The sequence below is a fragment of the Syzygium oleosum genome, unplaced genomic scaffold (assembly GCF_021117445.2).
Source record: "Syzygium oleosum isolate NSW1041296 unplaced genomic scaffold, Sole_v2.1 Sole_v2.10, whole genome shotgun sequence".
Lineage (NCBI taxonomy): Eukaryota > Viridiplantae > Streptophyta > Magnoliopsida > Myrtales > Myrtaceae > Syzygium > Syzygium oleosum.
The window spans coordinates 9,261,927-9,281,376 of NW_026607494.1; the positions used below are offsets into that span (position 1 = coordinate 9,261,927).

The 19,450-nt window shown below is 45.5% G+C and overlaps 1 long non-coding RNA gene and 1 pseudogene across 1 annotated transcript; one reads left to right on the forward strand and one right to left on the reverse strand.

Moving 5' to 3' along the window:
- Nucleotides 1-437: 437 nt before the first annotated feature.
- Nucleotides 438-2,791, forward strand: LOC115663104 (G-type lectin S-receptor-like serine/threonine-protein kinase At2g19130; annotated as a pseudogene).
- A 9,000-nt stretch (nt 2,792-11,791) lies between these two features.
- On the reverse strand, nt 11,792-12,468 carry LOC130139050 (uncharacterized). The gene is made up of 2 exons (XR_008817302.1): nt 12,108-12,468; nt 11,792-12,019 (listed from the first exon to the last, which is right to left on the reverse strand). It is a non-coding gene; the product is annotated as an uncharacterized LOC130139050 (long non-coding RNA).
- Nucleotides 12,469-19,450: the final 6,982 nt, after the last annotated feature.

Here is a 19,450-nt window from a genome sequence, read left to right on the forward strand (position 1 = left end):
GCAGTTCAATTTTACGATACTAAAGCTGATTTCTAGAGAAAATCAATTTGCCAAAAATTTCAAATTTAGAAACCGTAGATAAGTTTCCTACCTAATCGATGGGAATGCCATCCATTAAGTAATCCACAGTGTTATGTTAGCTTCACTGCGTCAACATCAATCTCTGCATAATTTCTACTGATGGAACCTTTGGTTGGTCCACACAATTTACTGTGTGTTAATTGGTTGACTTGCACATTTCAATGACAGATGACCCCCAACGATCTTCTCTATCATCAGACCAAAGAACCTCCTCTGGAATGCTAAGCGTTTACGAGAGAAACAGCCAGTTTCTTATGACTTTCGACTAAACCTTGTTGGACCGGCAACTCCCCGAAGACCGCTGGCCAACGAGAGATCAGGCTTTCATCAGAAAGCCTTGGAGCTGCTATCTCCCCATGTCAGTTGCGAAAGAAAGAGCAACAAGAGATGAGTTACATAAGCAGAAACGCAGAAATGTTTCCATATATTTTGCTTCTTTACTCTGTTTCATTCGGCCCCTCTTTGTCCATAAGCCAGATACCATATTACCCGGTGAGTCTCTCTCCGGAAATCAGACATTAATCTCTCAAGGAGGAACATTTAAGATGGGCTTCTTTTCACCAGGTAACATTGGTAACCACTACATTGGCATTTGGTACAAAGGATTACCTCAAAAGACTCTGGTTTGGGTTGCGAATAGGAACCGCCCCGTGTCTGACCCATTCTCTTCGGAGTTGAAGCTCCTTCGGGACAGTAATTTAGTCATACTCGCTTCATCCAAGCGTCAAATCTGGTTGACCGGTTCAACATTGCTCATGCCTAATTTGACTTCAGCGGTGCTCCTTGACAATGGAAACTTCATTTTAAGGAAGACATCTGATGTGTCTATTGCTTGGCAGAGTTTTGATCATCCGACTGATACGTGGTTACCCGGTGCCAAGTTTGGATTCAATAAACTTACGTCAGAAAGGACAGTTTTGGTGGCATGGAGAGATTTAGATGATCCAGCTCCCGGGATATTCTCTGCATTCGCGGGAGGGAAGGAAGAGCTCAGTATTCGCTATATAACAGGTCGGAAGCCTACTGGAATAGTGGCAACTGGACTGGCGATGAATTCAGGCATCAGCGCTCAGTAACAGTGGAAAACGTGGTAAACTTCTCCTTTGTTTCAAATGAGAATGAGGCCTACTTCATATATTCCTCAGTTGCTCCTTATAATCTTTCTAGGATTGTGCTGGAACCGACGGGGCTGCTCAACCAATTAGTGTGGGCAAAGCATATCTAGAAATGAAAAGTGCTTTGGACACAGCCAACCCTAGAGTGTGAGATTTATCCCTTTTGTGGTGCTTCTTCTAACTGCAATCAGAGCAAAGCGCTGCTTTGTGATTGCGTACTTGGATACTTAGATCCTCTAAAGCTGGAAGATCATCTGGGCCGATGCAAGAGGAGAAATGTGTCAAAATGTACTGGTGACAGGAAAGATAATTTTTTCCTCATGCCTAATACACACTTGCCAAAAAATTCTGATTGGTTCATGGTGGAAAACCTTGATGCATGCAGGTTGTTGTGCTTGAGCAACTGTTCTTGCAGTGCTTATGCTTACACTGCTAACTATCTGATATGGACGGATGACAAATTTGTGGTTCAACATTCAGCCGATGATGCAATTTCAAGAGATTTCTATGTCCGGATCGCGGCATTGGACTTGAAGGAGGAGAGTAAGAAAAGGGGGAACCCAGTTCAAATTCCATAACAGCAGTTGTAGTTGTGTCCGTAGCTTTTCTCTTGGTCCTCGAGTGGGTCGCTGGTGATCATTAGGAGGAGGCGGTCTGCTAGTGGAGCGGACGATCATTTGATGCATTTTGCATATTGAGTTCTGAAGAAGGCAACAAAGAACTTCTCTGAGAAAATTGGGGAAGGCGGGTTTAGTTCTGCCTTCAGGGGAGCACTGCCAGACTCAACTCCAATAGCAGTGAAGAAACTTGTGAATCAAAACCAAAGTAACAAACAGTTCCTTGCGGAAGTTAGAACTATCGGAACAACACAGCACGTCAATGTCCTTCGTCTGCGCAGTTTTTGTGCTGAAGAGACGGAGCGGTTCCTAGTATATGAGTACCTTGCAAATGGTTCGCTCGCAGCTCATTTGTTTCAGAAAGGTTCCAACACCCTCGATTGGAAAACCAGATACGGCATCGCCATCGGGATTGCTAAAGGATTGGAGTATCTCCATGAGAGGTGTCGCGATCGCATCATACACTGTGACATCAAGCCAGAGAATATACTGTTGGATTCGGAGCTTGCGCCACAAATTGCTGATTTTGGCCTCGCAAAGCTCCTGGGACGGGATGTCAGCAGCGTAATTACCACCATGAGGGGAACCAGAGGGTACCTCGCACCAGAATGGATTTTGGGAGGAGCCATCACGTCGAAAGTCAATGTTTTCAGCGACGGAAAGGTGCTCTTTGAGATCATATCGGGAAAGAGAAACATCGAGGAGCTGAACAGTGATGTGCGCGATTATCTACCGCTTCAGGTAGCTAATTCAATCGCCAAAGGAGAAGAAGTGTTGCCACTCGTGGACCGCAGATTGAACGGACTCGTGGAGATGGAAGAATTGTGCAGAGCATGCAGAGTCGCTTGCTGGTGCATTCAAGACAGCGAGAAGGATAGACCAACTATGTCTCAGGTGGTTCAGATTTTGGAGGGGGTTATGGCAGCAGAAAAGCCTCCAATCCCAAGAACTTTCTTGCAACTTGTCGGAAGTCAATGAAGAGGAAGCTGAGATTATCCAGGGATAAAATTAAGAACCTGTCTAGTATGATTTAATTGCTTCTTTGTTATAACTTTTTCGGTTTTAGTTGCCACCTTTGACTTAAAAAAAAAAAAGAAAAGAAAAATTGGACATGAAGCAACATATCATTTTGCTCACCAATCGTCTCCAATTTCCCAATGTGAAAAAGAGACGGGACAGGGCATTAGGGATATGATGCGAATGCCATGCATGTGAGTTTCATGAGCGTAAAAATTGTTTTTGGCCCTCTCTAAAGCCGATACTAGAACTACTAAACAAGTGAGCCAGACCTAGGGGTCGTGTTTAGGGTGGATAGTGGCTTCGGCCTCAAAACAGGAACTTTTTCGATTGATTGTGTGAGATCTATACTTCTTGATCTAAGCAAACCTAAATCGTGGGCACAGGGGCTCGACGGGCCAAATTATGATTTGGAGGAGTGTGGACATAATTGATAGCCGGTTGAGCAGGTCAGATTTGGACTTAGCCCGATCGATGGACAGATCTAGACAAGCGGTTTCCTCGTAGAGTTCATAATCCTAAGAGCTCGTTACATTTTGACAAATGAAGTTTCAAGGGGTTCCGAGTCATGGAAAATTTTGGGCATGACCTTTTCAAACTCAATTTTGAGCCCAACTTGGGTCAACCATTTGGAATAAAAAATATTGACAAGAATATTTCTTTTCTTGTCAGAAACGAGGATTGACCCGTGGACTGAGCTAAGATCTAATCTCACACTTCCACTTAAAAAAAGGAAAGAAAAGTAGTTCATTTGGACTCTCGGCCTATAGCGAATTTTTCATTCATTGGAATTCTCATCAAATTAGGCCCGATTCGGTGAACAAGTGGAAAGGGCCTAAAGCCACTTAGGGTGCGCTTGAATACCATTCTGTGCCCGGAAGCTATTTCTGAACAGAAATGATTTTTTTTTATTCTGTGCCCGGAAATAATTTCTGAGTATTTGAAGGCGTTTGATAAACTGTCCAAAATTTCTATTCCTAGAGTAGAAAAGAACAGAAATGCGTTTGGTAACTACACAAAATTTCTGTTCCCAAATAATATTTTAATAATATTTTGAATTGTTTAATTTTTTTTTTACCCATTTTCTTCTTTGGCCATGGCCGGTCGCCGCCCAGGGCCGGCAGAGGCGAGGCGGCCTCGCCCAGAGACGGCGAGGCTCGTCCTCGCCCAGATCTGGGCGAGGCCGAGCCTCGCCGTCTCTAGGCGAGGCCGACCTCGCCGTCGCGGCCGACAGCGAGGCTCGGCCTCGCTCGATCTGGGCGAGGCCGCCTCGCCCAGGCGGCGAGGGTCCAGCCCTCGCCCTCGCCGGCGAGGGCCGTGACGCCCTCGCCGGCCCTGGGCTGTGGCCGGTCGCCGGCGGCCGGCCCAGCCCAGGGAAGAACAACACAAAAATAAGAAAAGAAAAAAAAGAAAAAGAAGAAAAAAAACTGATTCTCAAAATTGTGCCGAGAAACAAGAAGCAATTTTTTTTTACTTCTTGTTTCTCTTCCAAAACTATTTCTCGGCACAAATTTTTGCAAAATGTGCCCAGGAATAAAAAGTTTACCAAACGCATTTCTGTTCCCAAACTATTTCTGAAAACAAAAGAACAGAAATTTTCACTATTTGGCACGTTACCAAACGGGCCCTTAACCAAGCTGACAGAGAAAATATTTCTCGTGACATTTATATATCATATGAAATCGGTCAAGCATGTTTGGATTGACTTTTTTTTTTTACTTTTTAATTAATCTAAATCTTGCTACACGTTTTTTTTTTATGAAATCCAAACTATCTTAAACTTCCATGTCATAAAAATGCTGATTCGTAGATTAACATACAATTGTTTTCTTAAATTTCGAAAGTTTGAATAATATTTTAGTTTGTGATAGTAGTAATTATAAATGTTAGCAAACCCTCTCCCCCGAGGTATAGGCGCCCCGATTACCTGTGCGGGCTCGTCCCCGGGGAATGGTGGCAGATTCTCAGTTACCCAAAAAAAAAAATGTTAGCAAACCCATAGTTAGATGGAATAAATGTCTCTATATAATGAAGCAAACAGGAAAGAAATAGGGACACATACAAAATTATCCATGCACAAATTGACAGTTGTCCATGCACGATGCTCTTGATTGTGTGACAACTAGTTGGCCATGCAAGATGTGATCGTCCATGCATCTACGTTTCCTCAAGGTCAAAGAGAGGACTTCTATCGCTTGAATCTCGGATTGAAAAGAGTGTTACCGAGAGGAAATAGAAAAAAAGAAGAAGATAAGAGATGGGGAAGAGAGATGGATCCTGAAGGGGAAACCGTGAACGAAGACAAGAGAAAGTTAAATCCCGATGATTCATGTTGTAAGTCGTTCACACCGTTTTAGGAAACCATATCTCATATACCATATGCGAACAGGATCAGATATGTTGATGTGTACTTGTCATGTGTGCCAAAAATTATATGAGTGAGGTAATTTTATTGCATCGTATGCATGGCAATGATACATGTCGCAGTATTAGCTAAGAACCACAAATAATAAAGTATTACGCGCCCTCTATGCCACCTTTAGAACTTTGTTGGGACAAAGTGCTGAGTGGTTGGAGCCACCTCTTGAACATAAACGGGCCAACTCTAGAGTCCTACTCGTGCGCCCATATGTATATATCGATAGGATTAGTTATATGATATGCATCATCTGATAGAACCTGTGTCTTTTACTTTTATCAGTATTTCCGATCTCTTAGATAGGTGGTGACTTACTTGCTCAGTTGATGATGGGTCCACAGGGTATTGAGGCAAGCTCACCGACAGTGTCTGCAGGGTGGCTTAGTGAGGTCGAGATCCCTTGAGTAGGAGAGAGCAGCGAAAGCTGATTGGGTTTTGGAGCATTACAATAGTTGAAACAACAGCGACCAATAAAATTGATGAATGACATTTTAGGAATAGTCATTACTAGGGGTGTCAACAGTTTGGATCGGAACTGGTTTCCTTGATACCCGACTTGAACAGTAAGACAGCATGATTATTGGAAAGCAAATTTCTTAAGATTCCTGGTTCAAGCTCAAAACATAATTTAATAATACAATTGACTTCTTTTGAGTTTTGCTCATTTTCTATGAAAGAAAATTATTACGTGACTTTTTTTTAATATATCTCTAATATATGTTGCGGCAACGTTACAATAGCAAAGATTTCACTCTGTGGGTAAGGAGGGTGGCACAAGATATGAGAAATGGTGTGACATTCTGAAATTCGACCCACTTTGGGATTTATGAAATGGATGATTTTATGGACGTACTTGTAGTTAGATCTCACCCGGAACTGATCACTCCTGGGATACTAACCGTTAGGGAATGGCTAATTAGGGATTTAAAATTCTTGCGACCAAAGAAACTCGATCGTGAACCGACTTTTGACCATAAAAATTGTCGAGGTGACATTTTGAGCCAATGTAGGCCGATCCAAGGATAGTTAGGGATCAATTTCCCGCTGTCATGCGAGTGGATCGCGGGTGATTCCGCTTGACCACGAGATGAGTTGACGAATGACTCTAAACCTATGCCAAACGATATCGCCTGTCGGAACTAGCGATCGATCCTCGCGATTACATGACAACCAAGGTCGTCACGATCCGAGTGAACTTAAACGTGGCTTGATTCAGTATCAACCACGGGTCGAATACGCGAATTTCTCAAAAGCCACCCGTTAGTTTGAGATACGCTCAAGTTACGTTATTTAAATTTAGTCGTTAATCAGAGACCAAGTTTGGGCATTGGAAATTTCGAAAGTCACGACAGGATAATTGGACAACGTTGTTATTAGCTTGGTCAGCCTGAGAATTGTCCGGATTCTTCAGAAAATTTGAATTTTGGCAAGAAATGGAAACATGACCGTTTTGCCCCTGAGACTTTGTTAAGGCCAAGTATATTGTGAGAAGGGCATTTTGGTCATTTCACACCAACTTTAGAGATAAAAAAATTTGGACAATTTTGCCCTTGGACTTTTTGTGAAATTCCAATTTTGCCCTTTGATATTTTTGGTGAGAGTTAATCTTGGCCGTTGATCTTAAGATAAGATTGAATCATGGCCGTTGATTGGAAAGTAGAGAGGAGGGTAAGATGGTCATTTTCCTAGGGGGGTAGACACCAATTATTGGTTTATTAAGCCTTTCTTCTCTCTCTTTCTCTCTCTCACCCTCTCATTTTCTCCCTCACGCCTACCCTCTCCCTCTCACTCCCTCTCGGCCGAGCCCCCTCTCCTTCCTCCCTTGACCGTGGCCGACCGGCCAAGCCAGCCGTCGCCGTCGTTCAACCGCCATGCCGGATAGCCGCCGCTCGGTCGTTCCCGATGCCGCGGCCTCGCCACCACCACCTCACCGTCTCACACACACACACTCTCTCTCTCTCAACCAGTCCTCTTCCTTTTCTTTTGGCCTTGCACGTGTGGCCGAGCAAGGCTGGTCGCCGCTTGTTCGGTCACCGTCCGCCGTTCAGCCGCCGCCGTCGCTGCCCGTTCGCCGTGAGACCGCCGGCTTGCCGCCCCCCCTTCTTGCCGAGCTTGCCTAGGACTCCAAGTGAGTGGCATTCTAAACCCTTCCTAGGACTACAGGTACTAACGGACTTGATTAGGGGCTGATTCGGGTTTATTAGTGGCTGTTTAGGGGTTAATTAGTGGCTGTTTAGGGGTTATTTTGGTAGGCTGAGTTGGGGGTTGATCTTGGCTGATTTGTGGGTGAAATTGTGATGGTTTCGGGGCTGACCATGGTGGATTTACATGCTGGAAATCGTGGTGTGAAATGATGAGTGTATGGTTCGATTTGGGGACTAAACGTGTCGGTTTGATGTGTGGTGTCGTGGCTGGTTTGTGTGATTATTGTGGCTTGAAATAGACATGAATATGTTGATTTTATGCTCATATTAGTGGCTGTGATTGTGGGTCTAGTGGCGACCTTGCATGCTCGTCGGATTATGGAATAATTGGTTGAAATGTGGACCCGTTTATATCAGCATGGGCTGAATTGGATTGGTTGGAAATTGGGCATGTTTGTGTGTCAATTGAGCATGTTCGTATGATGTTCGAGCGTGTGAATGGGTGAAAAATTTATGTGATATGTCGTGTGTGTGGTCACGAAAGTCCCTGAGGCGTGTAATGTAACGCGGGGAATTGAGCCGTCCTGAGGCGTGTACTTTAACGCGGAACGATGCTCGGTATTACCGGAAGACCGCCAACTTGAGGCATGTTCGTTTATGCGGGTTGTGCCGTAGGTGGAGGATGTTGAGCCTGAGGCGTGTATTGTAACGCGGGCAAGAGACATAGCCTGAGGCGTGTACTGTAACGCGGGCTAAGGAGTATTGTGAATTTGAGACGATCGTACGTGAACCGTGGATTGAAAGTGGACCTGAGGCGTAATTACGCGGGTTGTAGGCAAGTTTAATGAAAATAGTGTGGGGTGCGTGAACGAGTGTGTGTAAAAGGCGGAGTTTGGAAATGACATATGTTCGACTTTGTTTTTGGGCATGAAATTAATTTGAAATGTGAATGTGGTTAAGATTTGTGGAACTGAGACTAACATGCAGATTGTGAGTATTAAGAGCCCAGGTAAGTGCAATTGAGTGCATGTTGTGTGTTTAATGAGTGATATTGTGTTTGGTCTTGTCTGGAGGTACGTGTTAGCCTAGGTGGGGTTTAGGGTGTTTACTTTCTGAAACGTGTCTCATGGTTGTTAACCAAACCATTTCAGAACCCCGGCCTGAACCATGAATCTTCCACCGCCACCGCCTCAGCGTTTTGGCATACCGATGCACACCGATCATGCCGTGGTAGAGTACCCGATAGATGATAATATGGCTTGGATCAAGTATACCACCGTAGTCTGGGTAGATATAGACCAACCCCTTTGGCAAGCCCACACTTATACCGCCTGGTGTTTCCGGGATGGTATGGACGAGTTCGGTCCTGTTCGAGGTTTTGATGTCCCTTTTGACGGAGTGGGAGATTGGGATCCGTCGGCTATACCTCCTCCTGATGGGGAGATGACTAGCCTTGACACTAGCCTCGCACAGTCAGGACATCAGCATGTGCCTGCAGCACCCGAACCCACAGTGGCTGAGCCTGATCTGGAGCAGGAAGAGTCACAAGCAGGGTTCGACCCGATGGGTGTGGATTTAGGTGCAGTGCCAGAGGAGGAACCCGAAGAAAAAGAGCCCGAAGAAGAGCTTGAGGAGGAACCAGAAGAAGAGCCAAAAGAAGAATCGGAAGAGGAGTCTGAAGAAGAGGAACGAATTGAGGTTCCGTTAGAGTCGGGGGATGAAGACAACCTGATTGAGATCAAGGCGGATTCTGAGTCTTCAGAGGAGCAGGTGGCTCAGGGGGAATCAGATTCGGGTTCCAGGGAGACCGACTCGGAGTGGACACCGTCTAAAGGGCGTAGGGGTTAGTTTAGGGGTAGGGTAAACCCTTTTTGAAGTGTCCCATTTTTGGAGTTAGAATATACCCAGACTACTGGTCCTTTTTGATATCGGTGGTGTAAACTTTAGAAGCCCGGTGTGCGTGTATATTATGTGTATTGTAAGTGGTGTGAATTGTATAAGTTTGACTTGGTAATGAATATATATTCTCCCTATTATCCCTTTCTAAGTATTGTCTGGGTGTTTGTTGCTTCCGCTAGCGCTTTATCTCTGGTAGTGTAAGGTCGGCGACATCCTGGGACGTCGCGATATTTGACCAAAGAGGTATGTCGCGAGCTCGATAGGGTTCGGGGCGTGACATCCCGCGTTGATTTGGTATCAGAGCAAGGTTAGCTTGATCCAAGTTAGTCGAAGTTTGGAGTGATAAGGAGCGATGACTTTTGGGGTATTTGACTAGGGAGACCTTAGCGAGTCATAGGTGTGCAGCAAGCTACGCGTGCCTCCAGACTGTTTGTTGTGATTGCTGAGTGAATTGAGTGCTATAACGATTGGCATGCAGGTGCGTCTGGACCTGAGGTAAGTGCACAGACCTTATTGATTGTGGCCTTATGCTGTTGTGATTAATTACCTGCTGATTGAATTATTGTGTTAATTCGTTGCCTAGGACTAGATTGGTATAGTTGGCCTAGGTTTCCAATTCCTGAGTGGAATTATAGCAAGCAAGTGAGTGATAGAAAACAGTGAGGATGAGTTCGAGAGGTAGAGGAGTAAGAGGCCAATCAAGTTCGCAAGCCCAACCTGCGGGAGATCCGAGAATGGGTGTGGTCATGAGGACCCTAGAAGAGATTGGTAATCTGATAGGACAGCAGACTCAGGAACGAGCTGCCACTATTGTCCATGCTGCTGAGGCCGCTGTGGCCGCCGCGGGAATCAAGGGCAAGGACAAGTGAATGTGAATAGGCAGATGCATCAGCTAGTTGAGCAGTTTTTGAAATTAAAGCCCCCTAAGTTTGATGGTAAGGGCGACCTTGAGGTTTCATCGCTTTGGGTGGAGGAGATAGAAAAGGCCTTTGAGGTATTAGGGTGCACCGAGGAAGAGAAAGTGACCTTGGCGGTGTACCAGCTCCAAGGAAATGCAAGTGATTGGTGGAAAGCCACCAGAGGAAGGGTGTTCCCTGTTGGTGTCGCCCAGACTTGGGCGATGTTTGTGGAAGTCTTTAATGGTAAGTACTTTTCTGAGAGTGCCTGGGAACAGAAGTTAGCTAAGTTTATGAGGCTTTGTCAGGGACAGAGGACAGTGGATCAGTATGAGGCTGAATTTGCTCGGTTATCTAAGTTTGCCTCAAGGATGGTGGAGGACCCGTTGGATAGGGCTCAAAGGTTCTGAGACACTTTGAAGTCGGACCTTCACAGCCAAATGATTTCGCTGAATTTGAGGGATTATAACGAGATCTATGATCGGGCCCAAGCAATCGAACGTGACTTAGCGGATAAGGCTGCCGCTTCTGGGTCAAGATTTACCCCGGGTAGTAGGGGTGAGCGGTTCCAGGTTCCGGGTAGGTTCCGCCTGGAACCTGGAACCTACCCTCGGGTATAGGTTCCTCAAAATGAGGAACCTGGAACCTGGAACCTACCCTGTCACAGGTTCCAGGGTCGGTTCCAGGTTCCAATAGGTTCTTTTTTTATTATTTTATTTTTAGTTAATCAAAACGAAAATGAACATTCATAAAAAAGAATACAAAAGACAAATTATAGAAAAGTCACATTTTTCCAATGGTTCGGTGATCAAACATACAATCAACAAAATCACGGATCTGTGACAATGCACATTAGAGCATTTCCGGAACGCACTTCTCCACTGCAGTTAGCATAAGGCAAGGACATAAACCAAATGAGCTGAGTATCAGAAAAATCATCCCCAAGAAAATGCAACAGCCAAAAGTTTGATTGAAAATTAGAAAATTCAAGCGCTCGTTAAAGTTACCAATTGGAAAATAAGAGAAAGGTGACCAAGATAAAGACGATCTCGATTGCAAATTTTTCACACCCCCATAAATACAATCACCAAAACCGGGAAACTTTTTCACATTGAGGGTGCTGCTGCCAAAGACAAAACAGCAATAAGGATGATTGAAAGTACCATTATCAGGGAATGTGCCCGTGTGCCACACAGAAGCAGGTGTGTTTCATGAATCATTTAAATATTTGGCTGGCCTATGATGTAGACTCTTATGATTGTATACTAAGACCACAACAGTAATCATTTCTACGTAACAATAGAGAATACAAAAGCTTAGATTCTTCCAACCAACCTCATCCTGGCCTGCTCCATTGAAAGAAGCCCCATCACAGTACCGTATCCTTACTCTATTCCAATTGAAAAAATTTGCCAGCAAAGCATAATCGCTCGTATGACAGTTCCAATTTGAATAAACTATGGCAAAGAATCGTTTCGAGACAGATTGAATCGTTAATAGATTTTAAATACCAGGGATTTCTTCAGCTTTATTACTCAATATTCCTGTGAAAGCTACTTCCTTATCCATAAACTTTGATGAACCACGACGAGTAGTTTTCCCAATAACAAACTCACAAGTGATACTTAAGTTTCCAAAGAAAACAGAATCGACCAACCCAGGAACAACACAGAGCAAAACCAAGTCTCATATCTTCAACAAAAGACAGAAAAACCTCGCGAGCGAAGCAGGTTCCGGCACATTCGGCCACTTCAAATCAAGCCACGCCACCCGGCCGCAAGAATCAGAAACCCTAAATTTTGAATCATCCAATGGCGGTGCTCCGTCTCTACTACAGAAAACATCAAATTAAAGTTACTCGCCCGTGCCAAGAAGCACCCATTGCCACACACACACACACCACTCAGAAAGCTACTCACTTCGAAACCTTCTAATCAAAGTCCAGCACAAGAGATCGGAAAGCCCGGGAAAATTCCAAGCAAGAAACAGAGCAGAAAGCCCCCAACGAACGAAAGAACCCACCCAATCGCACAGAGCGAGCACAATGGAGGACGCGAGCGAGGGAGGAAGAGCGCACGCGCAAAAGGGTGTCCGCAGATTGATTCAAAACTCCGACCCGCGAAGCCGGCGGGGGATTTCAAGAGGGCCGGCGGTGCCCGACGGGAGCAATGGCGGAGCCGAATCTTGGGCACGCGCGCGCGCAGAGCTTTGGACACCCAGCTGGCCGATGGAGGCGGAAGTGGAAGCAGGAGCGACCGAGCGAGGAGCAAGGCAGAAGCGAAAGCGGGAGCGAGGCGGAAGTGGAAGCAGGAGGGACAAGATGGAGGGACAAGGTGAATTAGGGTTTCTAAATACCAAATGTGTAGTTTATATTTTAATTTTTAGGGATCCGGTTCCTAGTCCCGGTTCTTGGTTCCGGTTCCGGTTCCCGGTTCCGATCCAGTTCCAGTTCCGGTTCCGGTTCCAAGTTCCGGTTCCTAAAAATGGGGAACCGAGAACCGGACCCTCTGTCCATAGAACCTGGAACCGAACCGGACCCACCGGGTCCGGTTCCCGGTTCTACTCTGGAACCGCGCTCACCCCTACCGGGTAGGGACAATCGCCACTTCGGGAAGAGGCCAATGGCGAGTAATCGACGTTTCGTCCCTCCTGTTAGAAGGAATATCGGGAAACCGAACCATTTCCAGAATGATCCATGTCGGATGTGTAGGGAAAGACATGGAAATGGACCTTGTCCGAACAGGGGCGGAGCCTGTTTTGAATGTGGCGGGTTTGGCCATCAGATAAGGACTTGCCCTAACATCAGGCATAATAGGTCGCCTGCGTTGCTGCCACCCCGGAATGGGAACCAAATTGGAGCTGCCCCGTCGGCTAATCATAATAGGCCACCGGTCCAAGGACGGGTGTACGCCATGGCAAGGAGAGAGATTGAGAACGCGCCAAGGGTGGTCACAGGTACGGTTTCTCTATGCGATCATGCTGCATATGCTTTGTTTGACCCTGGGGCGTCACATTCGTTTATATCAGAATAGTTTGTTAAATTGACTGGTATGGAGCCACAATTGCTTGACGTTGTGTTGTGTGTCACCACTCCATTGAATGATAACGTGCTAGTCTCATTAGGGTGCCCGAATTGTAAGATTGTGATTGGTGATAGGGAAGAAAGGATAGATCTAGCGGTTTTAGCCATGTATGACTTCGATGTGATCGTGGGTATGGATTAGTTAGTTAAACAGAAGGCTGTTATGGATTGTAGTAGCAGGGTGATCCAATTTAATCCGGTTAAACATCTGAAATTCGAAGTTGTGGGAAATCGAGGAGGAATCTCGATCCCTTGGATTTCATTGCTGGAAATGACTAAGTTGTTGAATGAAGGGTGTCAAGGATTTCTAGCGGCTGTAGTTGATTCGACGGTTGAGGAGCCGAGGCTAGAGGATATAGTCGTGGTGTGCGATTTTCCCGATGTCTTTCCTAAGGAATTGCCCGGATTGCCACCTGAAAGGGAAGTGGAGTTTGTAATCGAGTTGGCCCCTAGGACTGAGCCAATCTCGAAGGTACCTTATAGAATGTCGTTGTCAGAATTAAAAGAGTTAAAGGTGCAAATGCAAGAATTATTGGACAAGGGTTTCATTCGTCCAAGTGCGTCTTCATGGGGAGCGCCAGTCTTATTTGTGAGGAAGAAGGATGGGTCATTAAGGTTATGTATTGATTACTGGCAGTTAAATCAAGTGACGATCAAGAATAAATATCCCCTGCCAAGGATAGATGATTTGTTTGATCAGTTACAAAGGGCTTCGGTATTTTCTAAGATTGATTTGAGGACGGGATATCATCAGTTGAGGATTAGGAAAGAGGACATACCGAAAACGGCATTCAGGATGAGATATGGACACTATGAATTTACAGTAATGCCGTTCGGATTGACAAACGCCCTTGCTGCCATTATGGACTTTATGAATAGGGTATTTAAGGAGTTCTTGGATCAGTTTGTTATAGTCTTTATAGACGATATATTGGTGTACTCGAAGAGCTCGGAAGAGCACGAGTTCCATTTGAGTAAAGTTTTACAGACCTTAAGGGAAAACGCATTATACGCTAAGTTTAGTAAGTGCGAGTTCTGGCTCCATCGAGTAGCATTTCTTGGACACGTGATCTTTGGGGAAGGAATCTCTGTAGATCCAGCAAAGATTGAAGCTGTAATAAAGTGGCCAAGACCAACGACGGTAACGGAGGTCCGAAGCTTTCTGGGGTTGGCAGGATATTACCGACGTTTCGTGGAAGGATTCTCGGCAATAGCAACACCTTTAACACATTTGTTGAAAAAGGAAACAATGTTTGAATGGACAGACAAATGTGAAAGGAGTTTTCAAGAACTAAAGCATAGATTAACAACGGCGCCGGTATTGACTATTCCATCAGGACCAAGAGGATATGAAATTTATAGTGATGTGTCATTGAAAGGACTGGGGTGTGTACTCATGCAAAATGGACGAGTAGTAGCCTACGCATCAAGACAGTTGAGAACGCATGAGTTGAACTACCCGACGCATGATTTGGAATTAGCCGCAATAGTATTTGCCCTTAAGATTTGGCGACATTATTTATGTGGAGAAAAGTTTCGGATATATACGGACATCAGAGTTTGAAATATTTGTTTTCTCAAAAGGAGCTTAATATGAGACAGCATTGTTGGATGGAGTTACTTAAGGACTACGATTGTGATATTTTGTATCACCCCGGAAAGGCCAACCGGGCAGCCGATGCATTGAGTCAGAAATCAAGCATCGCGCACTTGATGGTCAAGGAATGGACTTTGTTGGAAGGAGTGCGAGACTCGGAGTTTAAGTTCGAAGTAAGTCAAGTCTCGAGCTTGTTTGCCACCTTAAGAATCAAACCAGAAATCCAGACTAAGATTAAGGCCTTACAATCTACGGATCAAGAAATTCAAAAGATTTTGGAAATGAATGCTACCAAGAGGAAGTCGGACTTTCGAGTATCCGAAGACGGGATATTGAAGTTCCGTGGATGGTTGCGCATGCCTGACGAAGCGAAACTTAAGGAAGAAATCTTGTCGGAAGCGCATCGTAGTAATTATAGTATCCATCCGAAAAGTATGAAAATGTATCAGAATTTGAGACAGTACTATTGGTGGAATGACATGAAGGTGGACATAGCTAAGCACGTGGCTAAGTGCCTGACGTGCCAGCAAGTGAAAGCGCAACATTGTAAGCCCGGAGGATTGTTGCGACCTTTAGAAATCCCAGAATGGAAATGAGAACATATTACTATGGATTTTGTAATGGGATTACCAAGGAGCCAAAGAGGCCATGATTCCATTTGGGTGATTGTCGATAGATTGACAAAGTCAGCGCACTTCTTGGCCGTACGAAAGGACTTCGCATTGGATCGGTATGCTGAGTTGTACGTACAACAGATAATTCGTTTGCATGGGGTGCCAGTGACGATTACTTCAGATAGTGATCCTAGGTTTACCGCCAACTTTTGGAAAAGTCTGCAGACGGCGTTAGGATCAAAGCTGCAGTTTAGTACAGCTTACTATCCACAAACGAATGGCCAGTCTGAGAGGACAATTCAAACTCTAGAGGATATGCTTCGGGCGTGTGTGTTGGATTTTCAAGGCAAGTGGGAGGAACAATTACCCTTGATGGAATTCGCATACAATAATAGTTTTCAGCAGAGTATCGGGATGGCGCCATTTGAAGCGCTGTATGGCAGGGCCTGCAGAACGCCCGTATGTTGGGACAAAGTTGGAGAAAGGAGTATAACTGGGCCAGAATTAGTTCAACAGTCAGTTGAGGCGGTTAAGATCATTCGTGAAAGGTTGAAAACAGCTCAAAGCCGTCACAAGAGTTATGCAGACAGAAGGCGAAGACCTTTGGAATTACAAGTAGGGGATCACGTATTCCTTAAGGTATCGCCCATGAGAGGATTATCCCGATTTGGCAAGAAAGGGAAGTTGAGTCCGAGGTACGTGGGACCCTTTGAGATTTTGGAAAGGATTTGAGACTTAGCTTATCGCCTTGCATTACCGCCAAATTTGTTGCAAGTGCATAATGTATTCCACGTGTCGATGCTGAGAAAATATGAACCGGACCCAACTCATGTGTTAAACTATGAAGAGATAGAAGTTGACGACAGGGTGTCATATGTCGAAAGGCCAATAAGGATCGAAGATCGGAAAGAACGAGTTTTAAGGAACAAGACGATCCCGATGGTCAAAGTTGTTTGGGAACATCACGGGACAGAAGGCGCGATTTGGGAAAGTGAGGAGCTAATACAACGTCAATACCCCCACTTGTTTGAGTAGTTGGGTTAAATTGTAAATTTGGAGGACGAAATTTTTATAAGGGGGGAAGAGTTGTGACATTCTGAAATTCGACCCACTTGGGATTTATGAAATGGATGATTTTATGGACATGCTTGTAGTTAGATCTCGCCCAGAACTGATCACTCATGGGATACTAACCGTTAGGGAATTGCTAATTAGGGATTTAAAATTCTCGCGACCAAAGAAACTCGATCGTGAACCAACTTTCAACCATAAAAATTGTCGAGGTGACATTTTGAGCCAATGTAGGCCGATCCAAGGATAGTTAGGGATCAATTCGCAGCTGTCATGTGAGTGGATCGCGGGTGATTCCGCTTGACCACGAGATGAGTTGACGAATGACCCTAAACCTATGCCAAACGATCACGGCCGTCGAAACTAGCGATCGATCCTCACGATTACATGACAACCGAGGTCGTCACGATCCGAGTGAACTTAAACGTGGCTTGATTCAGTATCAATCATGGGTCGAATATGCGAATTTTCCAAAAGCCACCCGTTAGTTTGAGATACGCTCAAGTTATGTTATTTAAATTTAGTCATTAATCAGATACTAAGTTTGGGCATTGGAAATTTCGAAAGTCACGACAGGATAATTGGACGACGTTGTTATTAGCTTGGTCAGCCTCAGAATTGTTCGGATTCTTTAGAAAATTTGAATTTTGGCAAGAAATGGAAAAATGACCGTTTTGCCCCTGGGACTTTGTTAAGGCCAAGTATATTGTGAGAAGGGCATTTTGGTCATTTCACATCAACTTTAGAGATAAAAAAATTTGGACAATTTTGCCTTTGGACTTTTTGTGAAATTTCAATTTTGCCCTTTGATATTTTTGGTGAGAGTTAATCTTGGCCGTTGATCTTAAGATAAGATTGAATCATGGCCGTTGATTGGAAAGTAGAGAGGAGGGTAGGATGGTCATTTTCCTAAGGGGGTAGACACCAATTATTGGTTTATTAAGCCTTTCTTCTATCTCTTTCTCTCTCTCACCCTCTCATTTTCTCCCTCACGCCTACCCTCTCCCTCTCACTCCCTATCACTCCCTCTCGGTCGAGCCCCCTCTCCTTCCTCCCGTGACCGTGGCCGACTGGCCAAGCCAGCCGTCGCCCCCATTCAACCGCCGTGCCGGATAGCCGCCGCTCGGTCGTTCCCGATGCCGCGGCCTCGCCACCACCACCTCACCGTCTCACACTCTCTCTCTCTCTCAACCGGCCCTCTTCCTTTTCTTTTGGCCTTGCACGTGTGGCCGAGCAAGGCTGGTCGCCGCTTGTGCGGTCACCGTCCGCAGTTCAGCCGCCGCAGTCGTTGCCCGTTCGCCGTGAGACCGCCGGCTTGCCGCCCCCCCTTCTTGCCGAGCTTGCCTAGGACTCCAAGTGAGTGGCATTCTAAACCCTTCCTAGGACTACGAGTACTAACGGACTTGATTAGGGGCTGATTCGGGTTTATTAGTGGCTGTTTAGGGGTTATTTTGGTAGGCTGAGTTGGGGGTTGATCTTGGCTGATTTGTGGGTGAAATTGTGATGGTTTCGGGGCTGACCATGGTGGATTTACATGCTGGAAATCGTGGTGTGAAATGATGAGTGTATGGTTCGATTTGGGGACTAAACGTGTCGGTTTGATGTGTAGTGTCGTGGGTGGTTTGTGTGATTATTGTGGCTTGAAATAGACATGAATATGTTGATTTTATGCTCATACTAGTGGCTGTGATTATGGGTCTAGTGGCGACCTTGCATGCTCGTCGGATTGTGGAATAATTGGTTGAAATGTGAACCCGTTTATATGAGCATGGCCTGAATTGGATTGGCTGGAAATTGGGCATGTTTGTGCGTCGATTGAGCATGTTCGTATGATGTTCAAGCGTGTGAATGGGTGAAAAATTTATGTGATATGTCGCGCGTGTGGTCACGAAAGTCCCTGAGGCGTGTAATGTAACGCGGTGAATTGAGCCATCCTGAGGTGTGTACTTTAACGCGGGACGATGCTCGGTATTACCGGAAGACCGCCAACCTGAGGCGTGTTCGTTTACGCAGGTTGTGCCATAGGTGGAGGATGTTGAGCCTAAGGCGTGTACTGTAATGCGGGCAAGAGATATAGCCTGAGGCATGTACTGTAACGCGGGCTAAGGAGTGTGGTGAATTTGAGACGGTCGTACGTGAACCGTGGATTGAAAGTGGACCTGAGTCGTAATTACATAGGTCGTAGGCAAGTTTAATGAAAATAGTGTCGGGTGCGTGAACGAGTGTGTGTAAAAGGCGGAGTTTGGAAATGACGTATGTTCAACTTTGTTTTTGGGCATGAAATTAATTTGAAATGTGCATGTGGTTGAGATTTATGGAACTGAGACTAACATGCAGATTGTGCGTATTAAGAGCCCAGGGAAGTGCAATTGTGTGCTTGTTGTGTGTTTAATGAGTGATATTGTGTTTGGTCTTGTCTGGAGGTACGTGTTAGCCTAGGTGGGGTTTAGGGTGTTTACTTGCTGAGACGTGTCTCATGGTTGTTTAACCAAACCATTTCAGAACCCCGGCCTGGACCATGAATCTTCCACCGCCACCGCCTCAGCATTTTGGCATACCGATGCACACCGACCATGCCGTGGTAGAGTACCCGATAGATGATAATATGGCTTGGATCAAGCATACCACCGTAGTCTGGGTAGATATAGGGCAACACCTTTGGCAAGCCCACACTTATACCGCCTGGTGTTTCCGGGATGGTATGGACGAGTTCGGTCCTGTTCGAGGTTTTGATGTCCCTTTTGACGGAATGGGAGATTGGGATCCGTCGGCTATACCTCCTCCTGATAGGGAGATGACTAGCCTTGTCACTAGCCTCGCACAGTCAGGACATTAGCATGTACCTGCAGCACCCGAACCCACAGTGGCTGAGCCTGATCCGGAGCCGGAAGAGTCACA